Source organism: Abramis brama, assembly GCF_963993115.1.
Source record: "Abramis brama genome assembly, chromosome: 2".
In the NCBI taxonomy this organism is placed as follows: Eukaryota; Metazoa; Chordata; class Actinopteri; order Cypriniformes; family Leuciscidae; genus Abramis; species Abramis brama.
Genome location: NC_139964.1, coordinates 30,591,825 through 30,615,538, shown reverse-complemented (window position 1 = coordinate 30,615,538; position 23,714 = coordinate 30,591,825). Strand labels below are relative to the sequence as shown.

The window sequence follows — 23,714 nt, the reverse complement described above, 5'->3', positions numbered from 1 at the left end:
CATGATAACAAAAGAAGAACATTCTACTAGCAACATTTTGAGGATATTTTGGGAATGTTGTTAAAGTTAAAGTTTGTACAATGATCTCAATATAACATTGTCCCAATGTTTTGTCATAACAAAAGAAGAACATTCTCTCTGTCACATTAGGAAAATGTTTTGAGGATATCATTGAGAGATGAGATGTTGAATGTTCTTTATAAAACGTTCTTGTAATGTTATGTGTTAACACAATTAGAACATTTTAATTGCAACATTTTAAGGATGTTTTGAGGATGTTGTTGAGATAACAGATTATATAATGTTCTCAGTAAAACATTGGCACAATGTTCCATAATAACAGAGGAGGAACATTATCAAATCAACGTTCGTAAAATGTTTTGAGTATATCACTGAGACCTGAGATGATGAGTGTTTTTTAAAAAAAATCTTGTAATGTGACGTGTTAACAAAACTAGAACATTTTAAATGTAACATTTAGCAATCAAACTACACAATTATTGTTAAATTGAGCTTGCTGGTCAGACAGCAGGCCAACAGGGTTCACGATGGAACATATGGTGCATTTAAGTCCTCCTGGGAAGTTTGTATTCATGAGGTTTTACAATTTTGTTTAATGTTTTAAATTAATGAAGCCACTGTAAACTTTATCATCACATATTATACTGTTACATATTAATGCTATCATATTTTGTGCAGGCATTAGCTTACTTCATTGTCACTGCTAAATACCTAAGTATAGTGGTATCCCACAATGTTTCCCACTGACACACCCCTAACTCTTCAAGATCGGGGTTAAAGAAAATCCTGAGCTTCCTACTCATATTCTCATCATTGTGGTGGCGTTCAACTTGTAAATACGATCTTTATGACATGACTTGAATGCACCAATAGCTCTAGCTTAATTAGGGACAATCCATACAAACACTCTTTGCTAAAATACATTACAGACTGTCACAGTAAGAAGTTATTCGTCCTGTATCAACGCTAAAGGCCTAACCACTGCAGTCAACACCTTGGAGTATCCATGCTGTTAAATAAAAGTCTGTAGACAAGGGTTAGGGTTAGAGTTATGGTTAACCTTAACCCTTAATTTCTAACCCAGACCCGGTTTCACAGAGTTTAGATTAAGCCAGGATTAGGCCTTAGTGCATTTAATTAGCTTTTAAAAATGTGCCTTAGAAAAAAGAAAAAGAAACATTACTGGTGTGCATCTTGAGACAAAACAATGGCACTGACATATTTTAAGATATGTCAGTGCAAGTTGCTTTCAGGTAAAACAGCTCAAACGTGCATTTTAGTCTGGGACTACAGGCTTAAACCTTGCCTGTGAAACCCGGGGTATATGTTGTAACTTGTATAGAATTATGCCAATGTTACCAAAGTGTTGTGTTGGACAGAGGATTTACCCTAAACCAACAGGTTGTGTAACTGTGCCACACAGGGTGAAAAGCAAGTTGACATTATTAGGCATAAGAGTGTTTCTAAAGGAAAGGTCAATATTTTGTTAAAGTGCAAAAGGATCATTATGGGTCACATGAATGTAACTCTAATGTTACCATGATACCAATCCATTAGTTTTTCATGTAGGTAGGTATACAGAATTGTATATGAATAGCCTACATATGCAATGTTTGCTCTGTTTAATATATAATATGTTTGCTCTTTTAAACTGCTGTTGGCAGAGCAGTGGTAAATATATGTTGTTATACATGGTATATATTATTTGTGTAATTTATTATTATTATTTATATGTTATTGTAAGTTTATTTTTTTTTTATCATGCACTGCAATGAAGACACCATTTAACCAATTGATTAAATATAACAGCCAGCTTACAAATACAACTAAATAAATAGCCGTGCACATTTTTTTCATATTCTTTCTTTTAAAACATGTAATCTTTTCCTGTAATTGCAATGTTACCACATTATTGGCTGTCTCTTCGAGTTGTTTTGAGCATGATTGGCTATTCAGACTGTCATCCAGGAATCTGGCCAATGGCAGCTATGCGCGCCTTTTACTGGTCAAGTTTGAAGTTTGAATATTCGTCTGTTAGAGTGTGTGTGTGTGTGTGTGTGTGTGTGTGTGTGTGTGTGTGTGTGTGTGTGTGTGTGTGCGCGCGCTGCTGCTGCTCGGGAGGATCTTCAGTAGCCTACTAGCCTCCTTCGGTTCTGTGGCTTTTACATTGTTTAAAACATGGATTATTTTGCATCGTACTGTTACATTTTTATTTTGAGCGAGTTGCGGGATGTAAATGGACAACGAATTTTAACAACGTAGCCTACGTGTAACGGACATATTGCAATCTGCGGAAGGTAAATAACTTTATTTTATATAAAAATACATTCTGCTACATCAAAATATAGTGTGTTAAATTGAGAAGCTAATTTTAAATGCGACTAGAGCAATATCGATATTATGTCAATGTTTCAGGCTGCATGTGTAACGTTAGGCTAAATATTGTCAGCTAAGTTAGTTTTTGATAAAAATAAATAAAAATAAACCTCAGCATAGTCTGAGCTTTACAATGAGTGAACTGAGAACATTGTGTCTTTATACAGAGAGGAACTCGAACCACACTATGAAAACTAGGCTTTTGAATGATCGCGGGATATCGGCCTAACGTTACCGTCAAAATGATGAGTCATCATCATAATATGTTTTTGAGCTGGTGAGTAAAAATTTGCAAGCTTTTTATGTCTCTTTTAGTAAGTAAATACAAATAGCTAATAATATTGCTGTATGTGTGTGTTTCCCATTATCCAGGAATTTTGGGAATAAATTATCCAGCCACATGATCTTCAGTTGCGGTGAGTATTGTCATAGTAAAATACACGTGAAATAGAGGCAGAACATGTAAACTCTGCTCAAAGGCACACTGGTCCAAACCCTCCAGACAAAATTGTACCTGTCTTCTTGATATGAGTTTTTATGGGCCTAGCTGACCCAAACATAAATGTCCTTTCAAAATGAAATTATTTTCAAACCTGTATGACTTCTGTGAAACACAAGAATGTTGGGAATAAAACAACATTGGAACCCATTTTATGGAAACAAATGTTCCCAATGTTTCATGATAACAAAAGAAGAACATTCTACTTGCAACATTTTGAGCATATTTTGGGAATGTTGCTAAAGTTAAAGTTGTACAATGATCTCAATATAACATTGTCCCAATGTTTCATGATAACAAAAGAAGAACATTCTCTCTGTCACGTTAGGGAAATGTTTTGAGGATATCATTGAGAGATGAGATGTTGAATGTTCTTCATAAAACGTTCTTCTAATGTGACAAGTTAACACAATTAGAACATTTTACTTGCAACATTTTGAAAAAATAAAATAAAATAAACCTCAGCATAGGAGCTTTACAATGAGTGAACTGAGAACATTGTGTCTTTATACATAACATAAATGTCCTTTCAAAATGAAATTATTTTCAAACCTGTATGACTTACTTCTCTGAAATACAAGAATGTTGGGAATTAAACAACATTGGAACCCATTTTATGAAAAAAACAAAACAAAACTGAAGTCATTTCTCAAGATATCTTAATTAAGGTTATACAAAATAAATTCATACAGTTTTGGAACAACATGGAGTACCCGTAAATAACGATAGAGAGTCTATTTTTTGGATGAGCTGTTCTTTTTAGGACATGTTCCCAGGGTCCTTTGCTAAATTAACCATGGTTTTTATTATAGTAAAGTGTAGAAACAATATTTTTATGGTGGATTGATTACAATAATTTATTACCATTTAGTTAGTGTTGCAAAACCATGGTTAATGTTAGTAAGGGTTCTCCAGATTTATATAGCCTAACACTTAAGGAAAACATAAAAAATGGTCCTATGTCACCCAGATCAATAGTCTGTTAACACACATTAACACACTTTTTACATTTTCTTAAGATCAAGCATTGGACCAATGTTTACGGAGCAGAACAGGCACCAACAGAGAAACAAGTCCATCACTAGTAAGTATCCACTGCATTTTATAAAACCGTAGTCAATTTTAAACGCACAATGCACTCCAAAATAAAAATGATCTATTTTTTTCTCCCTCGTGCCAGATTTATATCTGTCCCAGATTTATATCTGACTTTCTTTCCACAGAGATTTTTAGAAAAATTATCATTAAAGAGAATCATATAAAGAGAAATGTGGGAGGAGCTTGAATTTATTGCCTAGCCCTGTTTGTTTGAACCGCGAGAGCCGTCAAAGCTTATGCTACTCCTATGTCATGCACCGACAAGAGCCTTTTATAGTCAACACGTCGGACGCAAGCAACTTGCACTTTTGCCCCCACCAACAACGCATAGTATTGCATACAACGGTGCGTCGCGTATCAAAAACTGGGACGACACATTTTTCTACTCATAGACGCATATGGCGGCCGAAGTGTAGTGATGCGTAGCCTTGCAGGCGCATATGCGTATCGATGCGTTGACTAACTCTTTGGGCGTAATTTGACTTGCATATGGCTGTCTGCTGGAAGCTAGTTATTTAAGTCGATAAAATTATAAATATGGTAGGGCTGGGGGAATTAACACGTTAATCTTCGCGATTAATTTGAGATGCTTAACGAGTTTATAAAAAAAATGCAATTAACGCAGCACTTTTTTTGCCTCATTTTAATGACTTCCTGTTGCGGAAAAGGCTGCAAAATATGCCGTCCCGCCCCTCCGTGTTTGGCGATCAGGTTTTATTCTCGCGCAGCTTTCATGAGCGGGTCTTTTCCGCTCCGCGCTCTCCATTCCGTGTGTGTGTGTCGGCGCACTGACACACACACACAACACTGAGCAAACATTGAGCTCTTTGCTCAATGTTCTGCTCCGTGTTTGCGCTGCACGTTCTGCTCTGTCGTTAACGGCCCAAACGCTCCAATCATGTACCGATCACGCACTGGAAAAGCAAAGTCAAATAACGTGAAATTTCTCAGTAGTAGACTTCTGTGAAATAGCCCTACTGAGCTGGTATAGTCATGCTGACAACAATGGTAAAATTACCTGCTCTGATCACATGCTCTTGTAATAATAGCTTTGTAGGACTATGTTTTATTTTGATAATTAGAAAAAAAAATTTATAATAATAAATTGTTAAATTTATTATGTTGATTGATTATTGAAAATAATAATATATTGATATATTGATGTTTAATATTATTTTAATACAGGGCTATTTTCTGTTCCTTTTTTTCCTTTTTGTTGTTTAATTAGGTTATTCTAAGTTTAAATATTGATGATTACAAGCTTGGGGGAAATGCAATTAATTGCATTTAATTACAGCAAATTGTGTAAATAATCAGTTACTTTTTTTAATCGATTCCCAGCCCTAAAATATAAAATATGGATATGTTTCTTACACAAACGCATCACTTCGCTTCACCTTTCGCCTTTATTAACCTGCCAGAGCCGTGTGGAGTACTTTTATCATGGATGGATGCATTTTTATGGACTTGTCAAAAAAATCCCACAGGGAGCTACAGAATAAGAAATCTTTGAAGTCCACTTTTTTACTGTCTGTTTCCATCAGTAAAATTACAGTTGTTTTTTTTCTCTCAGAATTGTGAGGCAAGAACACACAATTGCAAGAAAATATCAGAATTGTGAGCTGTCTTTTTTACTCCCCTCAGAATTCACCCTTCGAGGGAGTTTGATTGACAGGTATTTTTTACATTTTTATTTTACCAAAAATATTTTTTTCTAAAAAAATTACACAAATTAAACGTTGAGACTTTGTTTCAACTTTCATATCAAAAGTAACCTGCTCTGTCTTGTCTCTGCGTTTAAACGTTTCAGCGTTTTTTCTGTGATCCGCAATGTATTTTTCATTGCGTGACAACATGATGTGTGGCGTGAGAGCGCCATGGCTTGTTGGACATAGCAACAGTAACTAAAGGGGGCGGGTCTTTGCAAATTGCATTAACCATGGCTGCCTGTTAATTATCACTGGACTACTTCGCTCTCGCATCTCCCAAAAGTAAAATTTTTTTTGTTTTCTTGATTCCATTTGAATGGTTTAATTAAATTGCTATAACCAATTATTTAAAATGTAATGATTTAAGCAAAACGTTCTTCAAAGGTTAAACCAAACTTTTATTTGACGGATTGCCGTGTAGACCTTTGAGTTTCTCTGTGTTTTATGATATGATGATAGTTTTTCTCAAATGAAGCTAAAATGCTGCTGAAGTGACTCTCAGAGCAGCTGTATTGATGAAGTGCATTAATGTTCTCATATAGAAACGACAGCAAAAAAAAATAAGCCAGAATTGCTTTTTTTTCTCAGGTTTTACTAATTTATCCTGTGATTCTGACTTTCAAACGGCCAATTGCGAGTTTATATCTCGCACTTCTGAGAAAAAAAAGTTTGAATTGTGATTCGCAATTACCTTTTTTTAAAATTGTATTCCATGGCGGAAACAAGCTTTCATATGCACAGACAGTAGCTCACATTTAACATGCAGATTGTGCGCACACAGAAACCTACTGGAGCACAAAAAGTTAGTGTCAACACTGTCCTGTGATTTCTCAATAAGAAACAGAAGTTATAGCATATTTTTCTTTCTGCTTTTGAAGTAACTAAAACTTACAGCTTAGCTAATAGCAAAGAGACGATTCACAGGTATGATTAAATCACACTAGAAATTGTTCTATCTCAAATGCAGTACTACTTTATCTGTATCTGATTTAAAACAAGCAGAAATCTGTAAGAAATGTAACAATCCATAGACAATATAACTGATGAAAATGAGCTGTTACATCAGAGCAAAAGCATCGTGGGCAGTGCTGTGACATGCTGCAGCTGTGCTCAAGGCTACCTGAGTTCGAGGTTCACACTTCTCAAGCCAAGTTTGTAGTTTGTTAAAATAATTTAGCCTCTAGTTGTGTTATTAAAGGGATACTCCACTTTTTTTGGAAATAGGCTCATTTTACAACTCCCCCAGAGTTAAACAGTTGAGTTTTACCGTTTTCGAATCCATTCAGCCGAGTTTCTGATATTTGGAAGAATATCAGTAACCAGACAGTTTCTGGTCTCATTGACTTCCATAGTAGGAAAAAATATATACTATGGAAGTCAATGAGACCAGAAACTGTCTGGTTACTGACATTCTTCTAAATATCAGAAACTCGGCTGAATGGATTCGAAAACGGTAAAACTCAACTGTTTAACTCTGGGGGAGTTATAAAATGAGCCTATTTCCAAAAAAAGTGGAGTATCCCTTTAACATGTATATAATGGATTAAGTATATGTTTTAAATTACAGAAACAAAATAGATACTCATAAGGTATCATATTTATACTTTTAAATAAACTAATCTAATTAATTTCTGATTAATAATTAGGCTGGCTAATTTTGAAAGTTTTCAAAGTCAATATTGCTTGTGATCTTAATATGTAATATGTATTTGTATTATTTTTGTTTACACTGTTGCATGATCTTCTTTTATAGGCTATGAGGAAAAACTCTACCATGCACACAGAGAATGGAGCTCAATTCTGCTAACTGGGAGAGCAGCTGAAAAAGAAGAAGAGAAGAACAGTAGAACACCTATTAATGCAGATGACTTTATTCTTTTTCTGCAAGAACCAAGACAACCAAAGACTGATGATGAGCGCTCTGAGCAAACAGCAGTCAAGACGTGTGATTGCACATTGGACTTTACTGAGTTCTTCATTTAATGTTGGGCATCTACTGTACGCAGAACTTCTAATAATTTATGTGAATGCCATTCATAAACCTGTTAGATTTTTGTTTTATTTTAGAGATTAATAAAATTGTATGTTTTAACAATGTTATAGCTAAGCATTTTTTATGTTTAAGAGAACATTTTGGGAACAAAAATAAAACTTCCCACTAAAAAATTTATAAGAATGTTAAGTAGTATTTTTAAGAGTATTTTTAGAGAATGTTATCCTAACTTTTAGAAGAACGTTCTAAGAATAAAAATAAAACTTCCTGCTAAAAACTTTATAAGAATAAAGGGATAATGTTCTAAAAATGTTATGATTAAACATTTATAGAAGGTCATCATCACAAAACATTTTTAGAGTGTTCTTAGAGAATGTTATCCTACCTTTTAGGAGAAATAATGTTCTAACAATATTATTATTAAACATTTTTATAATGTTGTAAAAAAAAATGTTATCTGAACTTTTAAAAGAACATTCTGGGAACAAAAATAAAAACACCCCCTGAAAACTTTCTAAGAACGTTAGAGAATAATGTTGTAAGAATGGTACACCTAAACATTTTAATAATGTTTTTAAATAATGTTATCCGAACATTTAAAAGAACATTCTGGGAACAAAAATAAAACTATCCGCTTACAACATTATAAGAACGTTAGAGAATAATGTTATAAGAATGTTATTACTAAACATTTTAATAATGTTTTTAGAAAATGTTCTCTAAACATTTAAAAAAACATTCTGGGAACAAAAATAAAACTACCCGCTGAAAACGTTCTATGAACATTAGAGAATAATGTTATAAGAACGTTATTACTAAACATTTTAATAATGTTTTTAAAAAAATGTTATCCGAACATTTATAAGAACATTCTGGGAACAAAAATAAAACTACACGCTAAAAACATTATAAGAACGTCAGAGAATAATGTTATAAAAATGTTACTACTAAACATTTTAATAATGTTTTTAGAAAATGTTCTCTAAACATTTAAAAAAACATTCTGGGAACACAAATAAAACTACCCGCTGAAAACGTTCTGAGAAAATTAGAGAATAATGTTAAAAGAATGTTACTACTAAACATTTTAATAATGTTTTTAAAGAATGTTCTCCAAACTTTTAAAAGAACATTCTGGGAACAAAACTAAAACTAGCCACTGAAAACTTTCTAAGAACGTTAGAGAATAATGTTAAAAGAATGTTACTACTAAACATTTTAATAATGTTTTTAAAGAATGTTCTCCAAACTTTTAAAAGAACATTCTGGGAACAAAACTAAAACTAGCCGCTGAAAACTTTCTAAGAACGTTAGAGAATAATGTTAAAAGAATGTTACTACTAAACATTTTAATAATGTTTTTAAAGAATGTTCTCCAAACTTTTAAAAGAACATTCTGAGAACAAAACTAAAACTAGCCGCTGAAAACATTTATAGAACAATACATGCTAATGTTCTTAGAACATTTTTAGCTAATCATTGATATGTGGATATGTTTGCACCAGCTTTGCAATTCACCTGCATCATGTCGACAGATGAGGTAATTTAAAATCACACTAATATGATAGTTTGATTAAAAGGTTTATTTGAGACTATAGACTAGATAGGTCTGGTTATGTGAGACTAGAGTTTGAATTGATCCATTTTCTTTGCATGACACATTGACAGTACAGTTAAAAATGGCTGTTTCGACATTATCCTGAACATTGTATAAGCATTTGTTTCATGTGTCATGGAACGAAAGAGAGACTCTCGGGAGCGTGTGTAACTGTCACATCCTTTTGATTTTCTCGGCCAAAACATCCCGAGTCTTTCACAATAATCAAACAGTTGACAGTAGCCATTGACTTCCATATAGGAAAAAGAAATATTTGTATGAAAGTCAATGGCTACCGTCAACTGTCTGGTTATCAACATTCTTTAAAATAACTTTGTTTGTGTTCAACAGAAAAAAAGAAACTCACAGGTTTGGAACAACAAGGGCAAGTGATGACAAAAGTTTAATTGTTGGCTGATCTACCCCTTCAAAATACATTTTATCTCTCTTCTCTCTTCTCCTGAGCTATTAGATCCTTCCTTTTCTCTTCTCTTCTCTGTCTGTCTGCAGTATCCATGAGCCTGGAGACATCATACAAGTTCTGCCGCTGCGGCTGTCTTGTTCAGCACATGTACAACACAGCTGCACCATCTTGTGAGGCTGTGCGAGTGCCTCTTCATCTGCTTCCCTTCTCCACTCATTCCCATCGGAGTCAGGTGGCAGGCGATGCTGCGTTTAGTATTGATGTTCAGAAATAGAGTCAGAATCCGAGGGAAGAATGTATCCGTCAGGGTCCATCAGAGAAGACCCCCTCATTGCTTTAAAGATCCCTTCCCTTCCATTTACTGTCATGCCAGACTGTATGCGACATGAAAATAACAGGACAATCCAGAGTGTTCTGGCTGAACATTGATGCTTGGTCATCTAGTGGTGTCATGCAGGGCCACACTAGTCTGCGATGGTGGGAATCAGCAATTCTGCGCTCTCATCAAGTGGATGCTGGAGGGAGTGTGATTATGAAAGAGAGTGCGGATGTGAGGGTCATATCAGGGGAAATTGATGCTTGGAAGAGAACCGCAAAAAGTCTGTGAGATGTTACAGAAGTAAGTTTTTAGAATGGTTACCTCGGCTGAAACATATATTTATATAAAAGTCAGAAAAAGTTGTTCGCTGCTTATTGAAAAATGTATGGATGTCTTTGCATTATACAACATGTTTAAACAAATGAAATAAAAAAGCAAGCAAAACTTTTCAAAGAAAGAACTTTTGCTGAAAGGTTTAGCATTGCAGAAGACACTAAGTTGCGCAAGTTATAAGACACTAAGTAAGTTATACATATAAAAAAAATCTTACCTTAATAAATCAAACTTTTATATATATTTATAATATTTTATATATATATAGTCTATACCGTATATATATATATATATATATATATATATATATATATATATATATATAGTCTATACTGTATATATATATATATATATATATATATATATATATATATATATATATATATATATTAGTGTTGCATGGTGTACCGATACTTCAAAAGTACTTGGAAATTAAAAACGTCACGATACCTAAATTTATCAGTATCGATACTTAAAAAAAAAAAAAAAACGCCTCCCTATGGACGTCTGTGTTTTTTTCCTGACGCACGCAGCAAAGAACCTGCCGCTGTCAGTGTCATGTGACAAAACACTACAGCGAGATGGCTGCATGTGCGAGCACAAGTGGTCCACGACTCATAGAAAAAGATGACGCGAGGAGTGACATATGGAAGTACGTTGCCTACCTTGCTCTGTTGCACGGTGCACCCATACTTCAAAAGTAAATCGGAAATTAAAAACGTCACGATTCCTTAATTTATTAGTATCGATACTTCTAAGAATGACCGCGTTCCAGATGGCCGGCGACACACTGGCTGCGTGTCGTGTCCGTTTTTATTTCGGCTCCCATGTTAACTGACTGCGTGACACACGCGTCTGGGTGAAGCTCGAGACGCGCGGAAAACGCGTGCATGCTAGAAATAGAAGCGTGTTGGAAGCGTTTCCAGGCAAAATAGAATAGGAAAAGATGTTTCTATGTCATTTTGACACAAATACATATTAATAAATGACATTTTGATGTTTGAAAGTTTTGACATAAATACAATAAATGTAATTTAAAAAAATATTATCGATTTTCAAATATTGCACCTCTGAATACAGAACGAATTATTCTGTAGCCTATTTTGCCGTCAACACTGCCGACGTTGTCTTTGCTGCTATATATTTATGTTTAACATGAAGTATAGGCCTTCCACAACTCTCTCCCCACGTCAAATATATCACCAATGTGGCTTTATCATATGTTACCAATATTAAACATTGTTTAATATAATCGCTGTTCATATTTTTATTCAAAGTTCAGAATCAAGATAAAGCTCTTATGTTTCTTATGATAAATGAGATAATGCTGCTAAATTTATATATTTTTTTTACCTTGAATGTCATTGCTCTAATTTATTTTTTATATTTTGATATTTCATATTTTGTTCAAATGTTTAATATATCTGCTGTTCATATGTTCATTTATTAGTGTGTTATATGATTAGAATGTTGTCCCGGTTTTAAAATAAAGCACAGCAATGATATTTGAGAGTGTTTCTCCCTTTTCAGGAAAAGTATCGAAAAAGTATCGAAATCGCAATACTTGACTTGGTATCGGTATCGAAACAATAATTTTGGTATCGTGACAACACTAATATATATATATATATATATATATATATATATATATATATATATATATATATATATATAGTCTTAAGCAAGATTCTTTGTATGAACTTCTTTGTACTGAATTTCTGTGCTGATCTGAAATCAGTGTTGCTATATTTCCTGCTATATTCCCGGGTCATTTCAGCATGTATTTCCCAATTTTAACCCTGTGACCTCATATAAAATTTCAGCACATTATTCCATAAATTAATCTCCAGAGGACAGAAATAATGAGCAGATTTTTTCATTATGCAGGAAAAAACGTAAAACAGGGACCAATTAATGCTCGTCTAAGGCACAGACATGTGAAAAGACATAAATAGAACGAATTCTATCACGAACAGTCATTTTGAATGCCGTACCTTTACTTAATGTTGTGAATATATTTGCATTAAAAGACCCGCTCGGCGAAAATTATTTGCGGTTTGACCCGGCCATGAATTTGTGCATTGAAATGCTATATAAACTGAAGCATTGTCATCGCAGCATTCAGAGAGCGGAGTTTTGTGGCATAATTTGTTGCCGTAACATGCACTTAAAGTCCCATTTATGTTCTCATTTTGTGTCGGTCTGTGTGACTGGACGATTCTGGGCGTGTGCCAGAGCTCTGGACTTTAAGAGGGTTTTTCCTCACACGTTTTTATCAAGATAATGCTTCTTTTGAGTGACTGCCATCTACATTGATGTAATCAATATAGATAATGTATCCTTGAGCATCAGGGCTCACTAAATCAGAGCGAGCATCCATTCAAATGCAGCCTGGCAGATATGATAGCTGCTGTTATATAAGTAAGCAATTCAAAATCACTGTTCTCGAACAACCTGACCCAGCACTGTGATTATATTGCACTGCCCTATTAGTGACCCTGCCATTTTTCACCAGGATTGAGATAATGAATAGTCTGACCATGAGATTGTGCTCTGAATATTAGAAAACATGCTTGACTATCCTGTGAACCTATTTAAAACACACAATCTATGATAAAGATGTACAGGACCCAAAACTCCTCCCTTCTCTTTTGCCCTTTTTTATTCCATTCGCTTCTGTGCCACGATGGCAAATTTCTCCGCTCCGTGAAATTCCTCTTATGGAGCTGTATTAGGTGCCATTTCGCTAAGAATCAGATGTGACCGGCGCATAGCAGGTATCTCATTATTTCTCAATGACCACGGTAAAACACAAGGTCAGAATTCAGCAGATCTTGCTCCTAGCAGGCTTAGTATTCCATTTAGATGCAATTTTCAATTCCCTGCTATATATTACTGTGCAGATGTCAACCATTCATATCTCATCTGTCCAACTCTCATCCGTTTTACTTCCACAGCCCTGGTCCAACAAGCATTTGACAGAGTACAAAGAGTGTGATTCTTGGAGCGTAGCAAAACCTAGTTAGCTGCCTACAGAGACAGTATTTCCTAACATTCCCAACACCTTATTTAAACCAAAGGCAACACAGTGAGTGTACTTAAAGTGCCCCTATTATGTTTTTTGGGTTATTACCTTTCATGTAGTGTGTAATATAGCTGTTTGTGAACGTAAAAGATCTTCAAAGATCAAAGTGGATGACAAATAGAGTTATTGCATCCTAAAAGAAAGAATCGATTCTGAATTCCAGTCGCACTTCTTGTTACATAACTATGAAACAATGTAACAAATTTGCATAACACCTATGGTTTTCATTGGTTCCCGGCGAACAACTTCTACTTCGCCCCGCCCTCAAACACTGTAGTTGGGGCAGAGGCCTGGAAGAGTTTGGTTAGTGTTGTCAACATGTCGAGAAGACGCTTTTCTCGCTTCAAAAGGGCAAGGACTAGCACAAAAACAAATTCAGTGTTCCTCAAAATTAATAAAAACAGTGAAATGCAAACCTGCAATAATTAAATATGTTAAATTACACAAATATACTTTATGTATTTAATCTCACTTTATTAACCAGTGTCTTTGCTGCTTACCTTCAATGATCCAATTCAACCATACTAATAAGCAAAAAAAGACTTTAGGTAAATATTACATTTGTGTTTATTTTTAATTTTTTTCCTGTTCTTCTGCAATCCAGAATGGCAGCACAGCTGAAAGGTTTGTTTGAGCAGCGCCCTCTACTGTACAGGCGTGAATTTCCTAAAGCCTGAGGTTTGTTGGCTGTGAAAGGGCCTTTACATTTGCAAAAAATTACTTTTTTGTAATCAAAAACAAACAAACTAAAAAGTAACACAAAATTAACGTAACATTACTTTCCAAAAAAAGTAACTAAGTAACACAGTTAGTTACTTTTCGTGGAGTAATGCAATATTGTAATGCATTACTTTTGAAAGTAACTTTCCCCAACACTGTTTGGGAATGCTAATGGATAACTCACTCCATGTGTTATAGACATCTTTGGATCTCAGCAAAACCCAAATGTTTGAAATGATTCACAGGCAAAGAGTGTTTCTGATTCTGTTGTTTTCTGATTAGCTAAACAAGCGCTGACACTTTTTGACTATTTTTAGAGTCTAGGGCTGTCACAGCGACAGGAGTGATCTCTCTATTTCAGCGATGTCTGTCAGTTAGCGGGGACTTTATATGCATTCTATTCTATAATAAAGCAAACATACTTTACATCACCTTTTACTCACCCAGATAATGTGCACAACCCACCATGTTCATGATTCTTTGACACTTCTTTGTCTTAAGAATGAAGATTCTCATCCAAATCACCAGCTGTGACTCTCCACTCATAATTGTCGTTCAGCTTGAATCGTCATCTCATTTACGTTCACATCTGGTTTTTAATGGCTAGTCTTTGAATTCCTAAACTGACAGGCACAATTGAAAACCCTGGAAGACATTGCATTGCAAAACATCTATATTCCAAACCCTGAAATATGACCCAGAGAAGAAAGCTAGAAAACTTCTCCGAACAGCAAAGACGCGCTTTTGAGAAGTTTTTGCATTCATTCTACAGAACATTAACAACAAGAAGAAGAAAAGAAGTCAAAGGAAGAGTACATCAGTAGCATAATGCCCATGGCCACAGGAACGCGTTGAGATGGTCAAGGTTGAATAAATAGTGTTTAATGTGACGCGATAAAAGTATTTATGTATAAACAGATGGCCTAGTGCACATGTACATCTCAGGAGAAGCCGCAGAGGTTTATGCAGGTCCTAAAAATGAATGCGCTGTCAGTGAAAAATTAAGTCAAGCCCCTGAAACCATAACAACGAAGAAGATTTCAAGAGGGGGGCCTTAAGTGTATTTCAAACACATCAGCACAACACCTGCGGCCTATGACAGGCTTAAAGGGAAAACTGTTTAGCATGGGAATTTGTTGCATACACATACTGGTAAATATTAAGGATAATACAGTATGTCCTTGAAGAAATGTATAGTAATTTTAGTCATTTTCACCCAAATGCAGTATAACCTGTAATGCAAGTAAGTGTGAATGACACAGACAGATGGTAAACCTGGTTATGATGGCTTAATTTCTTTACCTAAAGTCATGCTCAGTGAAAACACAATGACTTGCTCTAACGCTAAAGCTTCTCATATAGCCGCTAATAACACTAAATCAAATAAAATAGCCCAAAGCCTAATGGGTAATTATCGAGACCGCCACATGTGCACACTTTTACTTTTTTACAATGCCGGTTGGTGTTGAATGTTAATTCCAAGCGACCTCATAACACTGCTTTATAATAAAGATTCTAGAATGTGTAATTGTAATGTACTGTCATAGTAACACTGAGTCAGATCACAACCTTATTTGAATGTATAATTCTATAATCAATACAGCACAACTGCACACTATCAATTTGCAACTACATTTCCAAAAGGACATACAATGAAAAACATTTGGTGTAGGATCTACTTGAAAAAAAATATATGTAAAAAATCAATTGAAAAATATTGAATTAAACATGAAATTGTAAGACTAGGTATTTTCTTGTAAAACATATTATCTTTATTTATAACAGTGTATTAGTGCTAGCAAGGTTAGTTCTCTGCATCAGAGCCACTTTACCCTTGTCATGACATTCAGCGCACGTCTTGATTTCTGTCAGCTGCACAAGAGTCAATGTACAATGCAACCATCTTAGGAGCCTCTACCTGATGATTAATGTAGTTAAAAATCACAATCGCAAATCAGTCTGAAAATAGACCGCTGGTTGTCAAGGGACCAGAGCACACTAGGGGGCCGCAGCATGACATAAAATAGTATTAATAAACTGTTATTGATATATTAAAATAGCCTAACTCTAAATTAAAATGCTAAAAAAAATATATATTAGGAGGTAAACAGAACCTTTTTTTTTCTTTTTTTTGATTTGGAAGTCAAAAGTTTACAAAAGCTTAAAAAAAAAGAAAAAAAGAAAAAAAAAATACACCTAGTACAAATAGTACAAATATAGACCACCATGTTCTAACAAGGCAATTCCAGCAATTTTTGTATCCACAAGGACTGTGAGGACAGGGCATGACATGATACAATCACATAACACAGCCAATCAGAATGGTTTGCAATACATTGCAGCAAAAGAGTGCAAAACTACATATACCTTGTAATGTCATGACTACGTTGATTTTTCTGGACGCTTTGATGCTTTTTTTCTTCAAGATATTTCTTTTTCCTCAAGATATTTAATTATATCTGATTCTATGGGCCCTATCATACACCTGGCGCAATGCGCAAGTGTTTTTTGCTAGTTTCAGCCTGACGCAGTTATCATTTTTACGTACTGCGCCACGTTCTTTAAATAGCAAATGCAAGGTGTGAAAACGAGGTGTGTTCTGGCGCATTGTTGGCGCATTGCTATTTTGAGGCAACTGAAATAGACTGCACCATTGACCAACAAAAACCTGGTCTATAGTCAATGGCACCGTATTTATTTATTTTTTTTTAATTTAAAGAGCGTGTTAGTAATGTGCGCGGGTCCACAACGCATATACACTCTGCTTATTACACACACAGGGACACGCAGCAGCACACTAACTAGCCGAATATTAAAAGTAAAAGGATTACAATGTAAAAGATTATTACTGTGTACATAAAGATATGGTGGAATCCGGCTTGTCTCGTAGATGGGCTGCTTGCACGCTTTAACCTCGCGCACGAGCAGATCCGTTTCCTCTCTGGAGACGTGTTCAGTCTTTCCATTTGCAAATTCCACCATGTAAATAGCGAATCCGCCACGGTGCGAGTGCAACTGGCTTTTAAAGGGAATGAGATGAGACTATGATGCACATTATGCCCAAAACACACACATTACTCATTAAGAGAATAGGGACGACCCTTTTAGACCATGCGCCGGGTGCACCGACCATTTTTCCCGTTGTTAAACTAGCAAAAGTGGATTTGGACACGCCCTAAGTGCACTTGCTCTGTGTGCTTTAGACCATGCGCTTATATCCTTAAAATAGGGCCCTACATTTTTTCACACTTAAAACTAACCTTTTATTTTTTGTAGCAATGGCATAAAACCATTTTTGGTTCCCCAAATAACCTTTTAATTAACATTTCTTAAAAGAACCATTTCATAGTTTGAAGAACATTTCAATAATTCAAAGAAACTTTTTCCACTATAAGGAACCTTTTGTGCAATGAATGTTAAAGGTTCTTCATGGAAGCATTGATTCATGGTCCATTTTTAATGAATAATATACATTAGGAATGCTACTTTGTGTTTGGAGTAAAGGGGGAAATTTTGACTAAAACTCTTGATAAACATGGTAAAGAGCTACTAATCAAATATCAGTGGTTGTCATCCACACAAAACACGTCACATCACTAAAAATATTCATACCTTGATTTGATTACATTTCATTTGACGTGCTATTCGGGAACGCCATCTCACATATTCATCTATCTGTGTCTAATTCTTTGTCTCTTCATTTCTCTCTCTCTTTTTTGTACAAACACACAGTCCTGTCTGCATCTCCCCAGCCTCACTATAAAAGGAGCCTTTTAAAGGGGTCTATGTCAGGGAGAATAGGCCCAGGAAGCTTGCCAGAGGCTTACCAATGGAGCACTTTAATGCTGATACTTTACGCTGGAATCAGCACAAATAGAATGGAGGCAAAGGTGGAGACAAACAGAGAAATGAAGAGAGAGACTGTGAAACTTAGGAAGACAGGCAGACGGGGAGGTGAAGTCTGATGAGCACTACACAAACTATAAATCTGTTTTGTGAAAAAGAAGAAAAACACAGGAGAGAGACATCTGTTAGCATTCATTTCAATAGGCAGCTGCTTGGATGGCATGCAATTTGAAATCTTCTACTGACACTAGTGTGTATAAGTGTGCGTGTGTATATAAACACAAATTAAATGAAGCAACCTTTGGATGATCTACCAATCAAATGAGCTGTAAATGCCACGTGACTAATCACTCTAGAGCTGGAAAATGACATCATGACAATGTTGATTGCCTCATGGCATCACAAGAACATGCACAGTTCTCAAATCCTTCCCTAGAGACGCAGTGATTTGATACTGTATGTACTCATACCCGAGGGAGCGGGCGGCTTTCTTCATTTATTATTAAACAAACAAAAAGAAAAAGTAATGTATGTTTAAGCAGTTGTTGAACCCGAAGCTGTTTACACTCAATGCAAATATCATCGTACTGAAAATAATGACATTGTCTGTTTATATATTTGTATATGTGAGTAGTTAAATATTTATGGGCCATTTGTTTTACTTTCTGCGACCCTAAGGTTTCAACATACTGTTATACACACTTTTCATTTTGCATTAACTGCAATAAAATAAAATAAAATAAAATAAAAAAAATAAAATAAAATAAAATAAAATAAAATAAAATAAAATAAAATAAAATAATAAAAAAAAAAAAAATAAAAAAAAAAAAAAAAATAAAAAAAAATAAAATAAATAAAAAAAAATAAAAAATAATAAAATAAAATAAAATAAAAAAAATAAAATAAAAGCATAATAAAGTAAAAAAAATGTTTGATTGCTTTGTAAGGACTTTATTTTAACATCTGCAAACAACTAAAATAAAACCGAAATATAACTGATCTTCTCAAATGAACAAAAACACTGTTTTTGGCTGTACTATAAGTCAGTGAAATGTTGTGATTTTATGATCTAACTAAAACTGACTTCCAATTTACAAGGGGGATGCATAAAAAGCAGCGGCGCAACAGGGCTGTGGCACTTAATAAAGATTTAATGCGTTGTGTTGTGTTGTATACATGCATAAGTGGTGAAATTGGAGGTGTTCGCCTCTGTGCCAGCAACAAAAAGCACAAGCCACAAACAAGGCTGACTAGGCTTGTTATAAAACGCATATGTAAATGAGTCTGGCAGTTATTGAGGAGGTTATGCCAGATTTGGCCTTTTTGTTGACTCTCTAATGTCAGTCTTGGTCTAAGGAAAGGGAAGCTGGTTATGAGCAGAGCAAAAGGCCAGAGCTTCAGGTAGCAGCCTTCCCATGGTGCTCTTAATAAGAGCTTCTCTCTCTCTCTCTCTCTCTCTCTCTCTCTCTCTCTCTCTCTCTCTCTCTCTCTCTCTCTCTCTCTCTCTCTCTCTCTCTCTCTCTCTCTGGAGCTGAATTGCTAAATATATTCTAAGCCACACAGTTCTGTGATGAATAAAACATTGCATCAGTGAAACTTAGACTTTTGCACGACAATTACCAAATGCATCTAGACATTGCAAATGTTTCTTGCTAGATCAAGGAATTTAGACAGGTTGTCCTTTAAGTGCTTTGTTTAAAATGCAGGGCAAGGAAAACGCCGCTCTTTGGGACAGCGCTCGTCTCGTGCACTCCACATTTTATTCATCTGTATTAAAAGAGCAGCTACCTAATTTGTACTTACTTTCAAATATACATATTAATGTTGATGAATTAAACATTAACGGGATGAAAAAATTGAGGGATGATGATGGTTGCTACTTTTATAATTTAGATCTTCACATTCATTTGATCGCTAAAAGCAACCCTGAATCTGCAAATATTTTATTATGTAGCTTGTTGTACGTATCGCTGCAGTTTTATATTATGTATATTACATTATGTATTTTAACAGTGTTGTTCAATAAAACCATTTGATTACTTGCTTTAAAGGCTATTGTTCGCTTAGGTCTATTTTTATTACCAAAAAAAAAGTAACCGATTTCTCGATTAATCGTCAGAATTATCGACCGATTACTCTATTACCAAAGTAATCATTAGCGACAGCCCTAGTTCACTATGGAAAAAAACTTTTGAGGTCTTTACGTAGTATTGTGCAAGGAACCAAGGTTGGCTAAAAGGGAAGTGTAAAAGTAGCCTATACACCGGTTTGAATTATCGTCCTTAATAAAGGAGCCCAAAGAATAAAGCAAGCTCACAGACATAACTAATGTGTGGTCACGCACTTATGTTGATGCCCTGTGTAGACCACAAAAAAAAAAAAAAAAAAAACGTGGACGATGCACACGACATGTCCATTGATTTTCAGTACCGAACTGAAGCTGAGAGAAATCTTGTGCACACAAAACATGCATTGCTGATTAATTTGCATGCTAGAAAAGGAAAGAGAACTGAAGTTCTCAGTGTCACCCAACCGAACTGAAGAAATAATGACAGATTCCAAACATTCGGAAACCCACATATATATAACATGATTTTATTTAGATATTTTTAATTTAAATGACTATTATTATCATAATTAGGCTATCTTTGCAACAAAAACATAAGAGACAAGCATTATTTCTGCCATCTGTAGCCCGAAAATCATTGTCTGTCCTTTGGTTTGTATAATAGTAACTTATACAACTACATTTGGATTATTAGACGATGTCGAAATAAAGTGACTCTGCAGAGTTTTGCACACACATTACCGCGGGATGGCGCGTGTTCATTTCATAAACTGTGGACAATGGTAGCTGATTTAATGTATAAATTAATGTATATGTCCAAAAACGGGTAATGTCATACTTTGTAGTAGTGCTATAGTGGCGTAATAATCTGGGCCCGGTTTCCCGATAACGCTCACTCTTAGCGCGCTAAGAAAGCTCGAAAGGTATATCTTACCAAAGTTGTTTATGTTCCTAAGTGTGTTCCCCGAACCATACCTTAGGAAGCTGCTTAAGATATACCTTCTTACGTGCGACGTTACCCGGCGCTGTCCGTGGCGATGGTGCTGAATTGTTTGATATGGATGGCTCGAGAATCAATTATTCTCTCGTGCAGGGGCTGTTTATGTGAGAAAGCGGTGATCTTTATAAATGAAGCACTTCAGAAATAGTTGAAATTGCAATTTATTATGATTATTGGATATTATAAAAAATATATAGCCTATAATAGCCTAGCCTACATATTTTAAAATTGTAACATATATTGCTGCCACAATAACCTTTTCAAAAATTTACGTGCCTTTTTCTCTTTCCCATTTTTGTTCGCTGAGGTGGAGCTGCGATGAAATATTGTTCTTGTAAATACTTTCCAGAATTTCAGTAATAAAAGTTTACATCTTGTGTACGGTGCTCGGCAGTGATCAAAAAGGATTTAAACCGTGAATTTTGAATCTCTTGTAAACTCAGAGATGTGGATTCAGACGGCAATTAAATTACCACACGACCTGTTTGTCAAAAAACAGAAGGTACTAATTTGGCCAGGGATTTTTACGCGGGTTTGGTGAGAAAAACACTGATATTATGGATTCGGACGGCACTAAAATCACCGACTTACCCCTGTAAATGTTTAAAATACCGGACGATCCCATGAGAAACAATATTAGCGTCCGAATAGGACTTAACTGACAGTAGCCTATGCTTTCACTGGCCTTTAAAAGAGCGTTTTAATTAAATTAATAATATTGTATAATAATATAATTAAAAATCTAACAACAATCAGTGTAATAACAATTTTATTCTTTGCATGAAAACACTTGAATTAGCCTAATTTAATACTGTCTGGGTGTATTAAAACTTCAGAATTATATTCATATAGACCTGCAACAGTGATAAGGTAAAGCTAAGAGTGGTCCAGACCAACCTTACGAAAGTGTGACTTACAGAAGATATAATTAGCGAACGAACGTTTCGGGAATCGTGCCATAAGGTTAAGAGAGAGGTTAAGGAATAGGTTAAGAACTACTTAGAGATAAGAACGCTTTGGGAAACCGGGCCCTGTTTGGTTGTAAAATGTATTACCTGAATGAAATGAAATCGAATGTATCATCCTGTGGAATCATTCATTCACAGACAGCTTACGAAGATGTTCAACTAATAAAGATCTTCATCGCTGGCAAAAAAAATATGATGCAGTTGCAGAAGGTCCACGGCCACTTCATCTAATGCTCTTGATGTTCTTAAATCTTCCTGTTACAACTCCGAGTCGAGTGTGAATTGAAAGCGCTTCAGATGATTCAGTGTGTGCAGGAAACTGAACAGATCATTCAAACTGATTCGCGAACCGATTTAAACTTGTTTGATGAAGTCTTTGAACAGAATCGACTCAAAAGAGTGATTCATTTGTGAATTGAGCATCGCTCATGCCCAGAAAAAAGATACAACGTGCTTGGTATAAACTACGCATACAGCATGTATTGCATTAAAATAAAGTAACGAGTGGAACGTCGCCCAACGTAACAAAGTAAAAGTAGCCTACAGTTTTTTTCATTAGAAATGTACTCGAGTTAAAATAAAAGTACCCACATTTAAATCTACTCTTAAAAGTACAATTTTACCAAAAAAAAATACTCAAGTAAATGTAACAAAGTAAATGTACTTCGTTACAACCCACCTCTGTGTATTTTACCATGTAGATTAGGGCTGTCACTCTTAAACATTACATTTCCCCTGAGACCATTTCCACAATCAAATGTGTGCATATTTTCTTTTACCTGTTTAGAGTCAGAACTAGTGCCATTTGATTTTGTGAATGAATCCTAGCAAACTGGCCTAGCTAATTTTCATGTTGAGTGATCTCTGGGAAAACAAAAACAAAAAAACAATTAATTTGCATTCTAGCAATATACCAAGTCATCTAAATGGGCTATTTCTGCCTAGCGCCTTCTGTGCGCTTTCTGCTTCTGAAAAGTGAAAGACAAAACATGCAGCCTAGTAATCACCAAAAAGCTGACACTTTGACCATTAGCGAGTTTCAAACCCGTAAGCAAAAACATCAAAATAAAAGAGCCCTCTAGTTAGCATAATTGTTGCATTATTCCTCTCATAAAATAATCCCTTTAAAGCAAGTGGTCTTGTAAAGATTGTGTGCTGTAAGACAGAAGCTTTCTGACTCGCGTACAGCAGCTGGCAAGGGCGACATCAGAGGAACAGAACAGCTGATGCTCTCCCTATTAACTTTCAACTTATGGATATGGTGGCATCTCTCCAAAGATATCCTGAACCCAGGAGCCATGATTGCCAAGGTCAGAACTGATGAAAACATGATGAGACGGCAGTTTATATTTTAAATCTCCCTCTTTTTTTACCCCCCTCTGATAATTTTTTCTTCTCGCTCCCTATTTTAATGCGCAGTAGGAGACGTGAGCTTTTTAATTACAACCTGAACTGGTGGGTTAATTGAACACAACAGAAGCCCGATTTTGTGCAAATCAAGATGTTACTTATGCAAATTGGGAGATGTCCCCTCAGGGGCCGGGGACGCCTCTTTAGATGCCAATGTCACACTCCACACTCAAAGTGCACACTTTGCTCCGAGTATATCATCTAGCGGGAAGAAAGAGCCTTTTATGGAGATTATCGCTCCTAATGGA

General features: G+C 35.3%; 1 protein-coding gene and 1 long non-coding RNA gene across 5 annotated transcripts in view; one reads left to right on the top strand and one right to left on the bottom strand.

Annotated features, from left to right (window-relative positions):
• sorcs1 (sortilin-related VPS10 domain containing receptor 1) overlaps positions 1 to 23,714 on the bottom strand; it is a 218,114-nt gene that overhangs the window by 126,851 nt on the left and 67,549 nt on the right. The gene's annotated exons all lie outside the window — the stretch shown is intronic.
• Positions 2,063 to 7,803, top strand: LOC311071881. Of its 2 annotated transcripts, XR_014603943.1 has the most exons (6): positions 2,069 to 2,318; positions 2,565 to 2,674; positions 2,770 to 2,813; positions 3,916 to 3,980; positions 5,568 to 5,669; positions 7,457 to 7,803. It is a non-coding gene; the product is annotated as an uncharacterized lncRNA (long non-coding RNA). The 2 variants fall into 2 exon arrangements; XR_014603942.1 differs by lacking the exon at positions 5,568 to 5,669 and having other exon boundaries at positions 2,063 to 2,318.